Source organism: Suricata suricatta, chromosome 7, assembly GCF_006229205.1.
Source record: "Suricata suricatta isolate VVHF042 chromosome 7, meerkat_22Aug2017_6uvM2_HiC, whole genome shotgun sequence".
In the NCBI taxonomy this organism is placed as follows: Eukaryota; Metazoa; Chordata; class Mammalia; order Carnivora; family Herpestidae; genus Suricata; species Suricata suricatta.
Window position 1 is genome coordinate 76,860,736 of NC_043706.1, and position 21,167 is coordinate 76,881,902.

General features: G+C 41.7%; 1 protein-coding gene across 6 annotated transcripts in view; it reads left to right on the forward strand.

The window, feature by feature from the left end:
• ANKRD6 (ankyrin repeat domain 6) overlaps nt 1–21,167 on the forward strand; it is a 191,013-nt gene that overhangs the window by 89,964 nt on the left and 79,882 nt on the right. The window contains exon 1 of one of the 6 annotated variants that reach the window (XM_029944839.1): nt 19,581–19,734. The exons of the other annotated variants lie outside the window; for them this stretch is intronic. The gene's annotated coding sequence lies outside the window, so the exon portion shown is untranslated. Of the gene's footprint in view, nt 1–19,580; nt 19,735–21,167 lie in introns of those variants that run through there. 6 annotated transcript variants of the gene reach the window in all.

The following is a 21,167-nucleotide window of genomic DNA, read 5'->3' on the forward strand; positions in this document are numbered from 1 at the left end:
GGTGTCCACCTGGTGCCCATATAGGGCTCCCTTTGCCCTTTTGTGTTTTCACCCTTTTTTCTGTAAAGCAGCATGAAAGCTACATCCCCAGAATTGGAGGTACTGCTGGGAGGAAACACGTGCTGCTGTGAACTTGACTCTTACATTGCTCTCAGTCTCAGAGCAATGGAATGTGCTCTTGGAGGAATGTTGCTGTGACTGTCCTCTCCGTGGGCCTGGTTTGCAGAAAAAGACATGTCTGGGAATTTTTTAAGGAATGTAGCTGATCCAGTAGTAGTTATCTCCAAAGGCTTCTCTATCAGGCTAACTTGAATATATACATATATATGTTATATGTGATATATAAATGTGCAATATATTGTGTATATATATTATATATGAATTATATGTTTATGCATTTTAAAAATACCTATTTAAAAAATATATTAAAGTATCAGAACTCATTAAGCGGGGCACCTGGGTGGCTCAGTCAGTTGAGTGTCTGACTTTGACTCAGGTCATGTTCTCACAGTTCGTGGGTTCAGGCCTCGCACCAAGCTTTGTCCTGACTGGCAGAGCCTGCTTGGGATTCTCTGTCTCTTCTCTCTGCCCCTCTCCCATTCGTGCTCTCTCTCTCAAAAATAAATAAACATTAAAAATTTGTTAACAAAAAACTGAATAAGCAAAGTGAATGCTCTTATATTATGTAGGGAGATTCTCTGTTCTGCTCTGGGCCATGCTGCAAACTTGGCCAAGACATTTATCTTCTTTTACCTTCAGTGACCCGTCTGAAAATGAATATAATGGACACAAAGAGACATTTATTCACTGCAACATTATTTGTGACCAAAAAAAAAGAAAAGAATTGGAAACAGCCTAAATGATTATCAATAAGGGAATTGCCTAAATAAACTACAGTATTCCATAGAAGACTATAATAGCAGTTTTTGAAAAAAAATTGCAAATAATATAGTAACTATACTAAAGTGCACACACACACACACACACACACACAACTCTATTCCATCGAGAGAGTGTGTATATTTATTTCTATGAGTGTGTGCACCCACAGAAATAATCTGCAAGGGATGACACCGAACTGAGAGTGTGGTTTCTTTCAGGAAGAGAATTGGATAGAGGAGAGGTAGTGTCAAGGGGAATATTGCTTTATCTATCATATTTGAATTTTATCCTACAATGAGAATTTATGTGTGTATTATGCAATTAAATTTAAAATAATTTCTAAAGTGGGCATGAGGCTGTCTTAGTTTGGGCTTCTGTGGGCTTCTGTGACAACAAATAAACAACAAACATTTATTTCATACAGTTCTGGAATCTGGGAGGTCCAAACAAGGTGCCAGTGATTTGGGTTTGGGGGAAGACATTCTTCCTGACTTGTAGATGGCTGCCTTCTTGCTGTGTCTTCACCGGGCAGAGAGAAAGGGGGCTTGGGTCTCCTCTTCTCTTCAAAGGGTACTAATCCCGTCATGTGGGCACCACCCTCATGACCTCATCCAAACCTAAGTACCTTTGAAAGGCCCTGACTCCTAATACCATCATCTTGCAGATCAGGACTTCAGTATATGAATTGGGAGAGACACACACATTTCATCTGTAGCACCAGCCTGTTAGGTCTCTGAAAATCCCCATTGCAGAGCGTAAGGCTGCATATTTGTGAAGATACCATATTCTGTTGTCACTCCAGGAGCCTCCCTCCCAACCTCCCATACAAGGTTTTAGAGTTTGGACACCGGTAATTTTCAGATGCAATAGCCAGTCTTCAGTCAAAATCCATGTTCAATTCAAATTCTAAGTGTTTAGATGACTAAATAAAATGAACAGTGTACCTTGGTCTTCTAAGAGTTTAATCTGCTCTGAGGGCCTGACTTGGCCAAAGAAACTGGGTGTCTTTGTCAAATGACTTAAATCTGGGTTAGTAAAAAGGGGTGTTAGTAAAAAAGGGCAATATAAACACCCAAAAGATTCAGACATGGCACATGATCTGTGAGAGCTGGATTTATTGGGCTTCAAGCCTAAAGTTGTGTTTTTAAGGGAGTAAATGTTGGGTTTGGGCATTGAAGGGGGAAACCAACTTCCTGGGAAACAAGAGGAAGGAGGGGTGGAGGAGAAGCGGTGAGGAGGGCAGTGAGGGGGGGGAAGGGGAGAGGCAGTGAGGAAGGAGAGGAGGGGGAGAGGCAGGGAGGGAGAGGGAAATGGGGGAGGCAGAGGGGAGGGAAGGAAGCAGAGAAGCTGTTGTTACTAGTTGTTACGTAGAAATGAGTAGAAGTAAACTATACTCCCTTAGTCCAAGCTCAGAGCGGATGTTTCTGAAGATGGCGTGAATTGTGTGCAGTTTAAACCTGAGTGTCCTAGAATGATGATTTTCACTAGGGAAGAGGATGTATTTGAAGAGAGGGAGAGTGTGAGTGGGGTGGGGGTAGACAGTTGAGTTTTAAAAAGCATATTCTAGATATCTATATTTGTACTACAAAAGAATAAAAAAACTTCAACAAAATCGTCTAGACTAGTTATAATACCCAGAAAATACCATAGGAGACCTGAGTTTTAAAAGATTAAGAATTACTCAAAAACAAGCTTAAAGTAGGGTGCCTGGGTGGCTCGGTTGAGTGTCCAACTCTTGATTTCGGCCCAGGTCATGGTCCCATGGGTCATGAAATCAAGTCCTGTGCTTACTGTAGAGCCTGCTTAGGATTCGCTCCCTCTTTCGTTCTGCCTTTCCTCAGCTTGCGTGCATGCTCTCTCTCAAATTAAATAAATAAACTTTAGGGGTGCCTCAGTGGTTCAGTTGGTTAAGCATCCAACTTTGGGTCAGGTCATCATCTCATGGTTCAAGAGTTCAAGCCTGCATCAGGCTCTCTGCTGTCAGCACAGAGTCCGCTTAAGATTCTCTGTCCTCTTCCCCCCACCCCCGTCTCACCCCCACTCATTCTCTCTCTCTCTTAAGAAAAAAAATTAAAAATAAACTTAAAATCCAACAGGCTTAAAGCTAAGAACCATGAATGTTTCAGAGCTATGGGTCCTCTGTGACTCTACCACTATGCTAATCATTATCTGTGGCCTGGGTAATTTGTGCATATGTTCTACTATTTTTAAAAAATATCTATAGAGGGGCGCCTGGGTGGCTCAGTCGGTTAAGCCTCCAATTTCAGCTCAGGTCAGATCTCATGTTTGTGGGTTTGAGCCCTGTGTCAGTCTCTGTGCTGACAGCTAGCTCAGAGCCTGGAGCCTACTTCCTGTTCTGTGTCTCCTTCTCTCTCTGCCTGTCCCCCTCTCATGCTCTGTCTCTGTCTATAACAAAAATAAATAAAACATTAAAAAAAGTATCTATAGATCAAGAATAAAATATCAGTAATTCATAGTAGCTTTTGTTACTGGGTATTTTCTTGATGACTTAAAAAAAAAGTTTTATTATAAAACATTTTAAACCTATGAAAGTAGAAAGAAAGGCAAATGGACCTGTATAGATCCCCTCTGTTTCAGCAATTTTTGGAGAATGTCAATCTGATTTCATCTCTACCCATCTCCCCCAAAACCAGGTTGCTTTGTACAGATCCAGACAACCTGTTACTTCATCTGTGAATGTTTCAGTTTGTATATCTAAAAGCACTTTTCTAAATAACTGCAGTATCTTTATCATACTTTCAAAAATTAATCACTCCTTGATATCATAGAATATTCAGTAACTATTTACATTTTTCTGATTGTCACATAAAATTTTAAGTTTTTTATCACTGGAATCCAAAAAAGGCTGTATATAATTGGCTGGGTCTTTTAAGTCTTTCTTAGTCTATAGGTTTCTTCTCTATTTTCTGAAGTTTTTTGTTGTTGCTGTTGAAGAAATGAGGTCAGAAAGAGAGCGGTGTTTCTCAAAGTGTGGTCTGGTGCTGGTTTGTGACACATACAGCGTCCGAGTCAATGTTTGGGGAGTGTTATAGTGGTTAGGCATCGCTGTAACATTCGGTCACATGAGTATTATTAGTAAGTGTTGGTTTGGACTTAAATTTTGTGTATTGAGGACGTTCTAATGCTGCAGCTAGGGTGGTAACAGAACATTCCAGAGTAATTATGATGATGGAGAAGCTTGTGTCAGAAAGTAAATAAACTTGCTGCTTCCTTCATCATGAATATCTTGGCTATGAAAACATGTCAGCAGAATTAAGCAGTTAGGCTTAGTGATACATGAAAAATTATGAATTTACATAAAGGCTAAGCTATTAAATTTGAGTTTATTGTCTTTATTAGGTGCTCAGTGGAAGCTAATCATAAACAATAGTTATTGCATACAGTAGTGTGATGGTTTTTGAGGGAAAAAGTTCTGTCAAGTGAAAGAACTCCTGGGGTGCCTGGGTAGCTCAGTCAGTTAAGCATCCAACTTTGGCTCAGGTCACGATCTTGTGGTACATGGGTTTGAGCCCCACATCTGGCTCTGTGCTGACAGCTCAGAGCCTGGAGTCTGCTTCAGATTCTGTGTCTCCCTCTCTCTCTGCCCCTCGCCTGCTCATGCTCTGTCTCTCAAAAATAAACATTAAAAAAATGAAAAAAAAAGGGTAAGAACTCCTAGTGTTCCTCAAGGTAAGAAGCCAGTTTGGTTGCAACTCTTTAAAATTTATGTGATAGCTTTGGTATTTTAATCACCTTAATACTTTTGTGCAAAGAAAAAAAGCAACATGTTTTTCAATGGCAAATAAGATCAAAAGGGATATAAAACCTTGGAAGAGCAGAGTTTCTAAATTTTTTTTAATGTTTATTTTTGAGAGACAGATACACACAGAGAGTGTGTGTATGGGGGGGGGAGGGCAGAAAGAGAGGGAAGCACAGAATCTGAAGCAGGCTCCAGGCTCTGAGTTGTCAGCACAGAGCTTGATGCGGGGCTCAAACTCACAAACTGTGAGATCATGACCTGAGCTGAAGTCTGACGCTTACCTGACTGAGCCATCCAGGTGCCTCCAGAAGAGCAGAGTTTCAATTGATTGTTATGGCATATTCCATTAATTATGACCACTAGCAATGAAGAATATCCAGGGGTGCCTGGGTGACTCAGTCAGTTAAGCATTCGACTTTGGCTCAGGTCATGATCTCGCAGTTCATAGGTTCGAGCCCCGCATCGGGCTCTGTGCTGACAGGTAGTTCAGAGCCTGGAGCCTGTCTTCGGATTCTGTGTCTCCCTCTCTCTCTGACCCTCCCTTCCTCATGCTGTCTCTCTCTCTCAAAAATCAGTAAAACATTTTTAAAAAGTGAAGAATATCCATATGATATTGTACATATATAACAGTGGTCATGAAACATCATTTGAATTTGACCAAACGTTTTGAATTTAACTCTTCATCAAAAGAAAATCCATGTAGAGGAAAGTCCTGAATCTAGAAGTCCATTTGTTTCATTGAAAGATAATTTAAATTTAACCTTACAAGATAAATCACTAGAATTAGCTGCTATAGATTGAAGACAAATTTTGAAAATGCAACTTCTATTGTTTCATTTTAGATAGAGGTTAAAAAGTAAACATCTTGAGCTTGCTCAAGTTATATTAAAATATGTTCTTCTATTCCTACGAGTCATACCTTTGTGAGACTGTTTTTTCTACTATGATTGTTATTAAACCTGGGAACGATTCATATCAATATTCTCAATAAGTAGTGTTTTATTTATTTTTTTTGTTTTGTTTTATTTTGAGAGAGAGAGAGAGACAGAGAGCATGAGCAGAGGAGGAACAGAGAGAGAGACACACAGAATCTGAAGCAGGCTTTAGGTTCTGAGCTGTCAGCACGGAGTTTGATGCGGGGCTTGAACTCATGAACAGTTAGGTCATGACCTGATTCAAAATCGAATGCTTAACTGACTAAGCCACCTAGTGCCCCAGTAGTGTTGTCTCTAATCCATTTTAGGTCACATTGCTTAACAGGCTTGAAGCAAGCTAGTTTTTTACATTAAAAGTTAAAAAAAAGTTTTTATGTTTTCTATTTATTTTTGAGAGACAGAGAGAGACAGCATGAGCAGAGGAGGGTCAGAGAAAGAGGGAGACACAGAATCCAAAGCAGGCTCCAGGCTCTGAGCTGTCAGCACAGAGCCCGACGCAGGGCTCAAACCCATGAACCGTGAGATCATTACCTGAGCCAAAGTTGGTCACTTAACTGACTGAGCCACCCAGGCGCCCCCATTAAAAGTTTTAAATAGTGATATACATAGTGTTTATTCAAAATATATATGTAAGCATTTATTCCACATAATACAAGGAATTGCTTCTTTGTTCATAACTTTATTTAGCTATGGCTGCAGAATGGCAGAAAGTTGAGAATGTAATAACAGTTTTCTATTAATTGCTTCTATGTACATTTTCAAAGAAAAATGTGTATAGCTTTCCCAATTCTTATTTTGTCCTTTTAATGTATGAGTAAAAATTGGGGGTTGTATTTTGTATATTAAAATTTTTTGCTATTGCAATTTTGTTATATTTACAATTTATATATTTAAAAAAGCAGAGACATGTTAGAAATAAAAAGTCAAATTAGAAGAAAGCATCCCCATGGTGTCTTTTAACGTGTCCGTCTGTTCTTTGCATTTCCTGTTAATTGGTAGTTAGATCTCCTAGAAGCTTGATCAGAGTCAGGCTCTTTTTTGGGGCTAGACTAACGTTTGGTGTTATATACTTTTGGCAGGAAGTATACAGTGTCTAGTTGCTGCTGTCTCTCTCTGTGGTGTTACTACCTATTGATTGCTTGGATCCATATAGGCAGTGTACAGTGGTCATATTCTATCATTCTTCCTTCATTTACCTCTGTGCTTCTGTACTATGAGATACTTCTATAAAGAGAAACTTCATCTCATCAACTACTTGATCATCCAGAGGCATGTATAAGACACAAAATTCTTTTGACACTCTCAAAAGAGTGTACCTGGTAGTGCTTTTCTAGTGATTTCTTGCATAGAGAAATAATCATCACCAACTGTTTTTTTTTCAGTTCCAGTTAGTTAACGTGCAGTGTTATATTAATTTCAGGTGTGCAATATAGTGACTCATCACTTCCACATATCATCCAGTGCTCATCATGACAAGTGCACTCCTTAAGCCCCATTACCTATTTAACCCATCCCCCCACTATCTCCCCTCTGGTAACCATCAGTTTGTTCTCTATAATAGAGTCTAGGGGTGTCTTGGTGGTTAAGTCGGTGGAACTTCTGACTCTTAATTTCAGCTCAGGTCATGGTCTTATAAGTCATGAAATCGAGTCCCGAGTTGAGCTTTACACTGGATGTGGAGCCTGCTTGAGATTCTCTCTCTCCCTCCCCTCTGCTCCTTCCCAATGCATGCACGTGTACACACACACACTCTCTCTTGCTCATAAATAAAAATAAGGAGTCTGTTTTTTGCTTAGTCCCTCTTTTTCCGTTTGCCTGATTGTTTCTTAAATTCCACATATTAGTGAAGTCATATGGTATTTGTTTTTCTCTGACTTATTTTGCTTAGCATTATACTTTTTAGCTCTATTCATGTCATTGCAAATGGTAAAATTTCATTCTTTTTTTATGGCTGAATAAACCTGTGTGTGTGTGTGCACGTGTGTGTGTGTACCACCACTTCTTTATCTGTTCTTCGATCCAGGGACACTTGGGATGTATTCATAATTTGGCTATTGTAGATAAAGCTGCTATAAAAATATCAGTGTGTATGTATCCCTTTGAATTAGTGTTTTTGTATTCTTTGGGTAAACACCCAGTAGTGCAGTTGCTGGATCAGAAGGTAGTTCTATTTTTAACTTTTTGAGGAACTTCCATCCATCTTCCGCAATAGCTGCAGCAGTTTGCATTCCCATCAACAGTGCAGGAGGGCTCCCTGCTCTCTGCATTCTTGCCAACACAATTTCAGAAGGTGGTGTCATTTTTTCTTCCCATTTGTCTAATAAATTTGTATTTCTGCTCACTAAACAAAAAAAAATGTAACTTTGCAACTTTGGGGAGAGAATATGGATTTCATTTGCCCAAATAAGTATCTTTTAACTGTTGAATCTCAAATTGCAAATGTGTATTCATTCTTAGGGTTTTTATGGTATTTTATTTATTTTAATTTTTTTAATGTTTATTTATTTTTGAGAGACAGAGAGAGACAGAGCACGAGCAGGGGAGGGGCAGAGAGAGAGGGAGACACAGAATCTGAAGCAGGCTCCAGTCTTCCAGTTAATTGTTTACCTTTCTTGCCTGTGGCCGATTAGCTTTGCCACAAATTCCTTCCTAATGGTCAGAGCCCCTTATGTGCCACCGTGGCCTTGCTGTCAGTTGTGGTATTTCTGTCCACCCAGCCTTTGATGGGTAGTTGTCACCACCCTGCTGTTTTGGAACCATACCAGCTTCAGGTGTCTGTAGCTGATACCAAGCCACAGCGTACAAGAGAGTGCTTTTTTGTCAATAAATTCTCATCAATCAAGCCTGACATTCACCCCACTGACCCTCTTTCACCCATGTGTTCCCGCAGTTCCATCAGTACAGAAAGTGGAACCTGAAAGTCCTTCACTACTAAGCTAGTTCCTGCAGGAGCAGGGACTCTATTTTCTCACATGGTCCTGAGACCTGGCCCTAATTATTGGCTAGGATGGAAGAATTTTGAGAAAGGTGAGCATCACCGTATGAGACAGTGGCCTCAGGTGAACTCTTTGGTCTCCAGGCAAGAAGAAGCAGCTCTCCTCTAAAAGTGACTTTGGGGGTTCAGGATTCTGGGACTTGTCCACAAAATGTCCCCATGGCAAGTCTCAGGGTGGCTCCATCTGTATAGACTCACCACACAGCTAGGTTGTGCCAAGAAGTGTCCTGAGCAAATCCCTCACTGTGGTATCAATGAAACTGCACCCTGGGTGAGGTGCTGTGTTGGTCTGTGGTCGGTGGTTCTGGTTGTAGTAGCAGTGGATGGCGAGGCGAAATCAAGAGAACCATAAAGTGGTTTACACAAGTGACTGAAACAAGAGGTTTCTATGAGGCTTTCTTTGCAAGGTGAGGTCAGAGAAATACATCATTTAAACCTAGAACTTCTGGTGTGACAGATACATTCTTAGGGTTCATAGAAAGCCAGTTTCCTCAAGTGTCTACAACCCCAAAACATGGACTAAGTCTTGAGGAAAGCAACATTAACTAGAGTCAAACATAGTTGCTTAATCCTATAATAGCAATAGTAATAGTGGTTTCCAAAAGCTGGTATCTATGTACATTCTGGATTTATTATCTTATTTCTATAACATAATGTGTCTATTATCTTATTTAACACTATCTTATTTATGTCCCTAACCATTCCATCACATAGATAATACCCCATTTTACAAACGCAGCGGCTGATTCTCAGAGAAGGTAAGTAGCTTCTCCATAGTAAAACAACTCGTAAGGAGTAGATCCTGAATTTATCTGACTCCAATGTTAACCACCTGACTTTTAGCAGCTATGACACCCAGCAAAGCCATGAAAATTTAAGGAAAGAAATGTATATACTAGTCAGAATTTTTTATATATGTACATAATTTCTAAGAAAGGAGTAGTACAGTAAATCAAAGATGTTCCAAAACATCATTTTTAAAAAAGCTAAAAGCAATGTGATGATTTTTAAAAATTGCCTCAAACCACAGCTAGAAAAAAAGTAAAAAAAAAAAAAGAGGATCTTCTCGCTGTGATTGGCCTTCACCAAGACGAGCGGCCCCTAGGACCCTGAAGAGGAAAACCCCTGCCATCAGTGTTTCCTCACTCCTTGGTAATTATAGGATTAATTTTGAACTGTCACCCCTGAAATATTACTTTCAAGGAAGTTTCTGATTTATGGAGGACTGTTGGCATTGCTAAAACTGATAACTCGAAAGATCCTGTTACAGCTTGTTTAGGGGATTGAATCCAATGCGTTCCCCCAGCAAACTGAGGCAGGCGTAGGGGGCAAGAGGTGGGTCTCGGAGATGGGAAACCACATTCCCACACCTTCCTCCCACCCTCTTCAGGGGCCAGCATGCTGAGCAGTGTCAGAATATAGTGACGGGACTTTCAGAGATATGGTGACGGGACCTGCCTCCTCTTTGGCCTGCGGCCCCAGTGTTCACGTGTTTGCCCATCCCCAAGGATGACGGGGCAATGTGGGAAGCCATCAAGCATGGTGCCTCGTTCCCAGGCCCTGGGGGTGTCGGAGGGCTGCCATCCTGCCCAGCTGACTCTGAGCTGTTGGCAGCAAAGGTTCCCCGGCAGCAGCTGCCTCGCAGCTCATCCTCAGGAACTCTGGAGACCACTCTTGGCACCCCTGTTTTTCTGCTTGTTGATATATCTTCCTGTATGTCAGGATTTCCCCCTTGGGACTGAACAGCAAACCTCAGTGGTGTATTTCCTTATATATTGTATAGACAGTTATGTCCTTAGCGGGTCTGATAGAAATAGTTGATGAGCATATCCCAGGGATGTCAAAAGGTGCATTTGCTACAAGCCTGTTTCTAATATTTCTGCAATCTTAACATCAACAGTAGTTAAATTGGCACATTCCGTGTGGTCTCTGTGCCAAACACTATCATCTGGAGTCTCACAAAAGCCATTTGAGATCGTTGTTTTATTATCTCCATTTTATAGAGGAGGAGACTGAGGCTTAAGTGCCTTGCCCACAGCATAGTACAGGTAGCAGCTGTCTGACTTCAATGCCCTGGTCTTAAGTTGACATTAAAAAAAATTGAGATATATTTTGTGTATCATAAAACTCACCCCTTTTTAAGTATACATTTCAGTGGTTTTTACTATATCCACAGAATTGTACAGTCATCACCACTATCTATTCCAGATCATTTCTGTCACCCCCAGAAGAAAGCCCACACCCAGGGTACCTGGGTGGCTCAGTAGGTTGAGCATCCAACTTCAGCTCGGTCACAGTCTTACAGATTGGTGGGTTTGAGCCCCGTGTTGGGCTCTGTGCTGACACTGTGGAGCCCGCTTGGGATAGTCTCTCTCACTCTTTCTCGGTCTCCCTCTCTCTCTGCCCCTCCCCCACTCATGTTCTCTCTCAAATAAATAAACTTAAAAAACAGAAAGGAACCTCGTTCCCACTAGTAGCCATTCCCCACTCTCCCCTCTCCCCACGCCTCCTGCCGGCCACCAGTGTACTGTCTGTCTGTATGGATTTGCCTCTTCTGGATATTTTATATAAACACAAGCCTATAATACGGGGTCTTTTGTGTCTCACTTCATTTACTTAGCTTAATGTTTTCAAGGTCCATCCGTGTTATAGGATATATCAGTAGTTCATTCTTTTTTATGGTTGAATAATATTTCATTGTATGGATATACTATATTTTCTGTATTCATTTATCAGGTTGACAGGCATTTGAGATGTTTCTACTTTCTGGTTGTGAATAATGTGCCTGTGAATGTTTGTATGCAGGTTTCTGTGTGGTCATGTGTATTCAGTGCAGTTGTTTATGTGTACAGCTAGGAGGTGGAGAGACACATGGTATGTCTATGACCTTATTGGACTTTTGCTTGAAAATGCTGGAGTCGTCTTCAAGTATGAAAGTAAAATAAGGTGGTTTCTGAGGCAGTGCTTTACAGACTATCATAGTGCAGGAAGCAGGCTCCCGGAGGGGATTTGTCCTCTGGAGCTCTGTTACTGTTTTCATAAAATTGTCTGGTGGCACGCAGAGTTTTGTAAGGCAGTGTGATTCTGAGTCTCCATTTGTGGGCCAGGGAGCACCTGCTTTACACAGTAGTAATTATGCTTCCATTTCTACCTTTTAAAAATATAAAATGTTTTTTAATTTATTTTTGAGAGAGAGGGAGAGAGAGAGAGAGAGAGAGAGAGACAGAGAGAGAGAGAGACAGAGACAGAGACAGAGACAGAGACATCACGGGCAGGGGAGGGTCAGAGGGAGAGGGAGACACAGAATCTGAAGCAGGCTCCAGGCTCTGAGCTAGCTGTCAGCACAGAGCCCAACACGGGGCTCAAACTCATGAACCATGAGATCATGACCTGAGCCAAAGTCAGATGCTTAACTGATTGAGCCACCCAGGCACCCCTCCATTTCCATTTTCACCTCTCACCGTTGGAATATATTCAACTGCTCTTTAATTTGATAAAAACAAGCCATGAACTAAATAAAGTGCTGTTCTTTGTGTCCTCTTCCTTTTATTCATTGGCCCTTCGATGTGAGCCCAGTGGGTGGAGTGATTTGCTACAATCGTGGAGGGAGCAAGACTGTGGTCGACCTAGAGCAGAGGGCTGTGCTGTCTGGGGTCAGCTTCCTCTGCAGGTAATTTTCCAGTTAATGATATTCAAGCAGTGATAGTTCTTTTAATTTAACATACTTATTAAAAAACAACAAAAACAAACTGGAGTTAAAGGTTTATTCTTCTTATAGCTTTCTAAAGGCATAGAGTGCCTCCCAGAGTGGTGAGGAGTAGATAGAAACCCAGTGCCCCACGCTCCTGCCTCTGGAACTCTCACATGTCTTAGGATTCACAGAGACCAATAGGATATATGTGATTGTGAGAAATATGCATAGAAACATCTGCTGAGTTTGAACATATGCATGCGTGCGACCCAGCAGTTCCACTTCCTAGGTAAACATGGCATATACGTCTTCACCAAAAGACGCACATACAAGAATGCTTATAGCCACATTGTCTTCAATATAGAAAATAGAAAACTAACCAAAAGCCCATCAGTAGAAGCATGGATAAATGAACCATGGAATATTCACACAATGGAACACTATATAGCCATGAGAGTGAGTACTGTAGAACTATTAGCAACTGTATGTATGGATGAATTTCACACATAAAATGTGGAATGAAAGAAGCCAGGTGGAAAAGGACATCCTATTTGATTCCACTCATATGAGTTGAAAAATAGGTAAAACTTGTTAAAAATCAGGAGAGTGACTGCTCTTGGGGGTAAGAGTAGTCATTAGAAGTGCATGGGATGGGTGGTGACTGTGTGGCCCAGTCAGTTAAGCATCTGACTCTCGATTTCAGCCCAGGTTATGATCTCACTGTTGTGAGTTGTGGGATCAAGCCCCATGCTGAGCGTGGAGCCTGCTTAGAATTTGCTGTCCCTCTTCCTCTGCCGCTCCCCTGCGTGTGGGCACATACACTCTTTCTCTTTCTCTCAATGAGAAAAGTGCATGAGGGTGGCTTCTGGGTTACTGGTCATTTATTTAGTTGACTAAGGTGCTAGTTATACAGGTCTGTTTTGTTTCTAAAAGTTCAACACATTGTACACTTATGATTTGTACACTTTTCTGTGTATTATAAATATAAAAGTTTTTAAGCTTATTTATTTATTTTGAGAGAGACAGAAACAGTGTGAGTGGCAGAGGGGCAGAGAGGAGAGAGAGAGAATCGCAAGCAGGCTCCGAGCTGCCAGCGCAGAGCCCGATGTAGGGCTCAAACCCACAAAACTCTGAGATCATGACCTGAGCTGAAACCAAGAGTTAGATGCTGACTAAGCCAAACAAGCACCCCTTAATTTTTTTAATGTTTATTTATTTTGAGAGAGAAAGAGACAGAGCATGAGCAAGGGAGGGGCAGAGAGAAAGGGAGGGAAACAGAATCTGAACCAGGCTCCAGGATCTGAGCTGTCAGCACAGGGCCTGATGCAGGGCTCAAACTCATAAGCAGTGAGATCATGACCTGAGCTGAAGTTGGACACTTAATCAACGCAGCCACCCAAGTGCCCCTGTATATTATAAAGAGAAAGAATGGATATATACATATAATATATACATATACATAATTGTTTTCAAGTTTGCCTTACCTCTAGTTTTAATTCTAAAATAAAATGTTGTTAAACATGATACTGACTTTGAAAATGCAATAAATATATTCTATCAGAAGAAATCCCTGCATTAATTTAACAAATACCCAATGAGAGGATACTGGGCGGAGCAGAACACTGTAGTTTGGGAAGGGGTAGGGATCGGAAAGGATTGAGTTGGAGTGTGCCCCCCACCTTTTTAGGTGTATTCTCACTCTGGTGTGCTCATTGTCTTCTCATGTTCCTCCTGTGTTCCTCTTTCTCCTCCCCACCTTTCTCCTTTTTTCTCTATTGCCCTTCTTCCCACATGGGGCTAGCTACAAATGACCATCAAAGAGGCCATCTGTCCAGAATGCATGGAACTGTCCTCACCCAGTGTTTGGGAAGAACCCCCTTGGGAAAGGGCTGGAGGGGGTCTGTGAATTCTTTCCAAGGTCTGAGTCCCAAAGAAGATTGATTGAAGCCCCGGAATGAAAGCTTCACCTATAACAGCAAATCCAGACACACTCCTTGCTGAAGAGAAGCACAGTCTTATTCCCTGAGAAAACTCTCAGAAGGGGGAGGGCATTGGCTTTACCTCGGACTCTTACACAGAGGGTCTCGTGCTTTGTAATTTCTCAGGTTGACCCTGTCTCCTGAAGACTGCCGAAGCTCAACTAATTAAATATATTTTCATTGTACAAATAATTTGACTATGATAATAATGAGAAATTCCTGAGAGACCTAACTATTTTAAGATTGTTTAAAACTCTTGGGGATAAATGTCTCTGGGGCTAATTCTGGGCATATAATAAGCAATTTAAGGTCAGTGTCATTTCTGTTCCTGCTGCCTTCACTGTAGGGATCTCTTCTTGTAAAGATTTGGCAGAATTTTAACTTTAAATAATGTACCATAGAGGCGCCTGGGTGGGTCAGTCAGTTAAGCATCTGACTTCAGCTCAGGTCGTGATTTCACAGCTCATGGGTTCGAGCCCCTTGTTGGGCTCTGCACTGACAGCTCAGAGCCTGGAGCCTGCTTCAGATTCTGTGTCTCCCTCTCTCTCTGCCCCTCTCCTGCTTGTGCTCTCTCACTCTCTCTCTCAAAAATAAATAAATAAACATTAAAAGTAAATAAATAAATAATAATGCACCAAAACTGATGCTGATGACAACTGTGCGTGTTTGCCACATGATGTAATTATTGGCAAAAGAATGTAGGGCCAAATTTGCTTATGGTTAATCTATAACTGAAACTGAAAATAGAAACAGTAACCAATTTGAGAGGAAGTCTGAGCTGGGAAATAAGCAGGGGTAGGGGGAGGCTGAATGTGAGGAAGGCTGACTTCAGGCAGAGCACTCCCCTGAGGCTTACCCTCTGTCTAATAAATAGATCCTCATTTTCCTGGGGTGCGGAGTCTAGCAGGTCAGAGTCCCTCTTTCTGAGCATGCACATGTCTGATTGTTAGGGTGTGATGGCCTGAGGACGGTGAGAAGCCGCAGAGCCTCCCTGATAGCTGGCTCTACTTGAAATCCTAATTCCCCTCCTCTGCAGGGACATTTGATCCCAGCAAAGGTCTGTGCTGAAACCAAATGCCATGTCATGCTGTGTATTGGGTAAAGCTAAGGGACCAACTGCTTCCTGGGGCAGCTCCTGGGAACTGTAAAGAAGAAATGGAAGAAAGATTAAATGTTGGAAATGATTTGGAAATCTAATTAGAGAATTTAGCCTCTGGTTGACATTATACATGTGCACATACACAATTAATATTTCCTGAGTGCTTACTCTGTGCCAGGTGCCATATTAAGTGCTTATCATCTACTCCCAGAGGTAATTCTTTCAGTTGCCTGAGGAAGCCGGTAGGTACCATTATTATTCCCATTTTGCAGATGAGGACATTAAGGCCCAAGAAAGTTATATAACCTGCCCAAGGTCATGAAGTACACTCTGTGGGTGGAGTGTTTAAATCATCTTCTTCTGCCCTTTTTCTACCCACTCTTACCTCAGCCACTCTTAAAAGGGACTTGAGATGGGAAATTTGTGTGTGTATAGTCTTCTGCAAACAGTCGTGTGGAAACAGTTGATGTTGTGCGAGCCTTTCCATCACATTGGATGTCTCCTTTTGTAGGAGGTGGACACTATTACTATCACATCATGTCTAACCTGGTCATGCTTGCTGAAGGCTGCAGATGTTGAAAGAGCTATGAAGAATGTCATGTAGATAAGGGGAAATGGGAGGTGGGAAGGAGGGGTGAGATGCAGCCTCGTATTTATTCTAGTATTGGAGGAATATTATGTCAATGCTTTACTGACAGAGCAATTGACTAAAATGGGACCATTCATATGAAATCTGGGTCCAGCAGATTTAACAATAATTTCCGGAAGACCACATAGCAGACATCGATAAGCAGAAGCAATCTGTGTGTGTGGCTGGGGGATTTTGAGTGGTCTCCCACAAGGGTCATGGACTCGCTGACTGGGAGACCTCCTCCAGCTCTGAGGGAAGAAGGCCTTTGTCCTCTGAGGAACACAGTAAGAGTAATAATGCTGATATCATAGTGGCAATATATTTTGATGTTTACTTCTGAGCAGACGTTTGTGTTAATCCCAGACTTCCCTTTACCATATTTGAAATTGTGTCTGCAGGGTTGCCTGAGCAACTTTATGGTGTGTGTGTGTGTGTGTGTGTGTGTGTGTGTATGTGTGTGTACTGTTGTATAGAATTGGGAACTGAAAGTCTGACATTGCTTGCTTTCAGCTCAGTAGCGTTTCCTTAGGTAGACTGCTGAGTTCTCAGCCTCAGTGGTTGCCAATTGGTAGCTGTCCACCCTCTATGGCATGAGACGTTTCTCCTCTTGGCGTCGTGTCATTATCAAGTGCTTCCCTACTGTACTATCCTTCCTGAAGGAATGAGTGGAGGACAGTCTGTAAGAATATGTAATCAGGGGGTGCCTGGGTGGCTCAGTTGGTTAGGCCTCTGACTTGGCTCAGATCATGATCTCACGGTTGTGGGTTCGAGCCCCGTGTCAGACTCTGTGCTGACAGCAAAGAGCCTGGAGCCTGTTTCCGATTCTGTGTCTCCCTCTCTCTCTGACCATCCTCTGCTCATGCTCTTTCCATCCAATTCCAACATTCAATGATTTATTTGGACACATGGAGAAATAAGAGTGTTACCTTGCTCATAGGAGCCTATGGTCCAGTGGGATTAGCATGAATATGTTTATTTGTTCAGCAAGCATTTATTTTTCATATGCCATGTGCCAGGCAACCCTAAAGAATTTCAGTTTCATGTGGCCTAATGTTTGTACAGACATAGTTAAATAATCATGATCCAAAAACCAAAAGTAATTTTAAGAAAATAGTAATCATTTACCTGTTGTTCTTACAAAATTAAAGGAAACCCAGTTCCTAAACTCCCAGTAACAGTTTTCACTTCCCCTTTCTACCTCCCACCCCCAAACCCCAATTCTCTCACATTCCACCATGTTTAGAAACCTATTGTTTAGAACCAAGCTGGTTCCATTCTCCATCCAGCATGGCACTTCTTTCTTTCTCTCCCAGCTCTTTGTTATACAGATTAGCTTGGCCTCCTTTGACAAGTCAACCTTCTCCTTTCCCTTCTCTGCTGTCCTCTAACTCTGCATCCTAAAGTCCAGGAGCCTCTCTAGCTAGGACGTTCTCCTTAGAGAAGAGGAAGTGAATGGAAAGGGCTTTTTAATCAGAAGTTAGGAAGAGAGGCCAAGAATACTGACATCACACACTTGCAGTCCAGTTTGGTAAATATTTATAGTGAGGTTTAAAGGTTAGTCATTTTATATTAGTCTCATTCAAGGTTTGTAACAGCCCTATGGGTAAACACTGTTATGCTTCCTATTTGGCCACGAGTACTCAGAACACCTTGAAAGCACCATCCTGCCATTTTTGCTTACAATGCTTTTTAGCTCTTTCCTACATCCCATATGCCCAGAGGAAAGGGGCTTAAATTTATTAAATACATTGCCCAAAATAAGTGGCTAGGCTGGGATTTGAGCTCAAGGTACCTGGGATTTGGGCATTGGGAACCTGGAGGATAGAGTAGCATTGGAGGAATCTTCTGAGAGAAGGACACCTTGCATCAGGTTTGAAGGATAAGGAGGAGTTTGGGAAAGATCTAAAGAGTATTACAAGCAAAACTGCAGGATGGTGGTTTTAAGGTGTTCTGAGTACACTTGTGGCCAAGCCAGAGTCCAGAATGGGTGTGTGTGGTGTCAGCAGAGGTGGTGATTGGAGACAGGCCATGTGTGGATTTGTGTCTCGCTGGACTTGGTTCTGGGGTAACATGAGTCATGAGGGTTATAAGCAAAGAGGAAGCACTACACATTTGTTGTGAAAAGAGCATTCTGACGGTGATCACATATACTAAGGTCGGGGAGGGAGTGGGCAGGACTTGAGACAGGGAGACCACCATGGCAGACAGCTTCTGCACACAGACTCATGTTCTGTGATTAACAGTCTCCATAACCTCTGAATGGTCTGGTCATAAGATGCTCTTTGTCCAGAGGCACAGAGGATGAGAGGTCCATAAACCAAGGCAAAATACCTGGCACCAGAGACCTAGGCACTGCCACCTAGCAGACTTTTGCTTGGCAGATGGGCACAGTGTTAATGACTCCTCCTGCAGTGCAGCTCATCTGTCTGTACACCAGCTTTGCCAGCTTGAAACAGACTAGAGACATTTCTCATTACTCCTTTTCATATCAGAGAGGGGAATTTACTTCTTTATGGCTCCGTGATCTTCTAAGGGCCAGTCTAAGGAGAGAGAATTTAACACTGTTGGCTCAATGGCTCTATCTTTCCTGAGGGTCAAGTTTAATAAATCCCAACAACTATCCAGGCAGGTTATACTGATGCCTGCAAAGTTACCTTTTATTGAAGATGCATTGTGAGCCAAAGTACACTCACTGTCAGCATCCTGAACTTAGTCTGGCCTACTTTTCCCTTGTTAAAACCTCATCCGCAGCAGCAGATTCTATTACACAAACTGAAAACGACTTCACTTTTCTCATCCCAATTTCCAAGTTGAGATAATCACAAGCAGAATTTTAGGAAACATCTTTAGCATCCAGTTAGAGACCACTGTGATAGTTCAGGTGAGAATTGGTGACATACTGAATCAAAGCAGTGGCAATGCAGCCAGAGAAGAGAGAACAGACCAAAGAACATGTACACAACAACCATATAGCCATGCTTACATTTACTGAGCACTTTATGTACCACGCATGGTACAGTGCGTGCACTATCTCATTCAGTCTTTGCAACAACCCAGTAAGAACTGTTATTCTGTGTTACACCTGAGAGAACAGGTTTAGAGTCAATAAAAACTTGCCCAAAGTAAGTGGCAGGGCTGGCACTGATTTGAGGCCTGGCAATCTGATCTCAAAACTCTCATTTGAAATCTCTATATGTTACTGTCTCAAATCAGAAGGATTTGATAATTTATAAAATGTGGGAGTGGGGGAAGGAGAATCAGCCATGGGAGGCCTGTTCCAGATTAGGGAAGTAGGCATGTAGATCAAAGGTGGAGTCCCTCACCAAGATGGGGACACAGGAAAGGGAATGGGTTTCAAAGAAGGATGATGATTTGTTTGTGATCATGTTGATGGGAGACACAGAAGTAAAATGTCTGTTAAGTGGTTGGGTGCTTAAAATACGGAGCTTCAGAGTAAGTGATTGAGGCTAAAGAAGTCTGTATCCAGGCAGCAGAGGAGCATGTGGGCAGCAGCAGCGGGGGGTGGGGAGGTGGGTAACAGATTCTCCAGAGAGGAAAATGAGCAGAAAAGGCAATCAGGGATAGAATCTCAGAGACTTGCTGCACTGAGGGACTAGTGAAAAAGAGCCCCTGAATGAGAAAAATAAATAGTTTAAGGGACGGTAGGAGAAGTAGGAGAGCTTGGGTCACAGAAACCACAGAAGAAGGAAGTGTGATGAAGGAACAGTAGCTGTGCCTAATGCAACAGAGAAATCTCGTAAGGTAAGCTCTGAAAGTTACCATTGCGTTTGGCAATTAGGTCAATGTAAAATCAGCTGGTGAGACTGCAAAAGGTTATAGCTGTTTTGGAAGACAGTGTAGCAGTTTCTTATAAAGCTAAACATTTTCTTAGCATATGAGTTAGCAGTGGTGTTCCTTAGTATTTACCCAAATGAGATTTTTAAAAAAGTAAAACACAGAAACCTGTACATGAATGTTTATAGCAGCTTCATTCATAATTGCTAAAACTTGGGTGCAACCAGATATCTTGTAATAGGTGCATAGATCAACTGACATATCTGTAGGATGGAATATTATTTAGTGATTAAAAATTGAGCTATCAAGCCATGAAAAGACATGGAGAAACCTTAGATGCATATTACTGAGTGGAAGAAGCCCACTGAAAAGGTTATAAACTGTGAGATTCCAACTATGTGACATTCCAGGAAAAGGCAAAACTATAGAGATACTGATAAGTTTGGTGGTTGCCAGGAGTTGGGGGAAGGGAGGGATAAATAGGTGGAGCATCAGGCCAGTGAAACTATTCCATTTGGTATTGTAATGGTGTATACACCTCATTATACATTTGTCCAAACCCACGTAACTATACAAAGCAAAGAAAGAACCTAATGGATTTATTTAATAATAGTTTATCAATATTGACTCATCAATTGTAACACTTTCCACACCAATGTAAAATGTTAATAATAGCGGAAACCGGCAGGGGGTGGGCAGTAATGGGTGGAGAGTACATGAAAACTTCCTGTCTATACTTTCTGCTCAGTTTTCTGTAAACCTAAAACGGATCTAAAAAATAAGATCTATTAATTCAAATGAAAAGAAAGGAGGAAAGAGGAGAGGAAAGAATTAAAGAAGAAATAAAGGAAGAAAGAGAAAGCCATGTGCCTACAATCTTGAAAGTGTAGCATCAACCCATAATTATAATCAATCCAATTCTTAGAATTCTTGAATACCAAGCTGAAAAAAAAATAACTAGTGTCTTTTCTACTTACCAACTTCCAGGGCTCCCCATCATAAATGCAAGATACAAACAGTGTCTTTGGCCTGATATAGAAATGTTTTCACAGCCCAACTTTGCAGCATGATCTCTGGATCATCGCCCACATATTATAAGCCTGAGCTGCAACAGTCTCTTTGCTCATCTTTCTCATTCATGACTTGCGCTTCCAGACCACTCTGCCTTTTTTGCTCTTGCTGTTTCTTTAGCCTATCTCCTCTACCCAGACCTACCCGCCTCTATGAGAACTTTGCTGTTCCCTTTCACCCCTAGCACACTAAGCAAGAAAGAATCCTCTCCATGATTCTAGGCTTCTTTGTTCCCACACTCTTCAACAAATGTGTAGTATGCTACATCAACAGTTTAGTGAGAAAATTGGGGGCAGAAAGAAGCCTGATCAAAGCAGATTTAAGAAGTG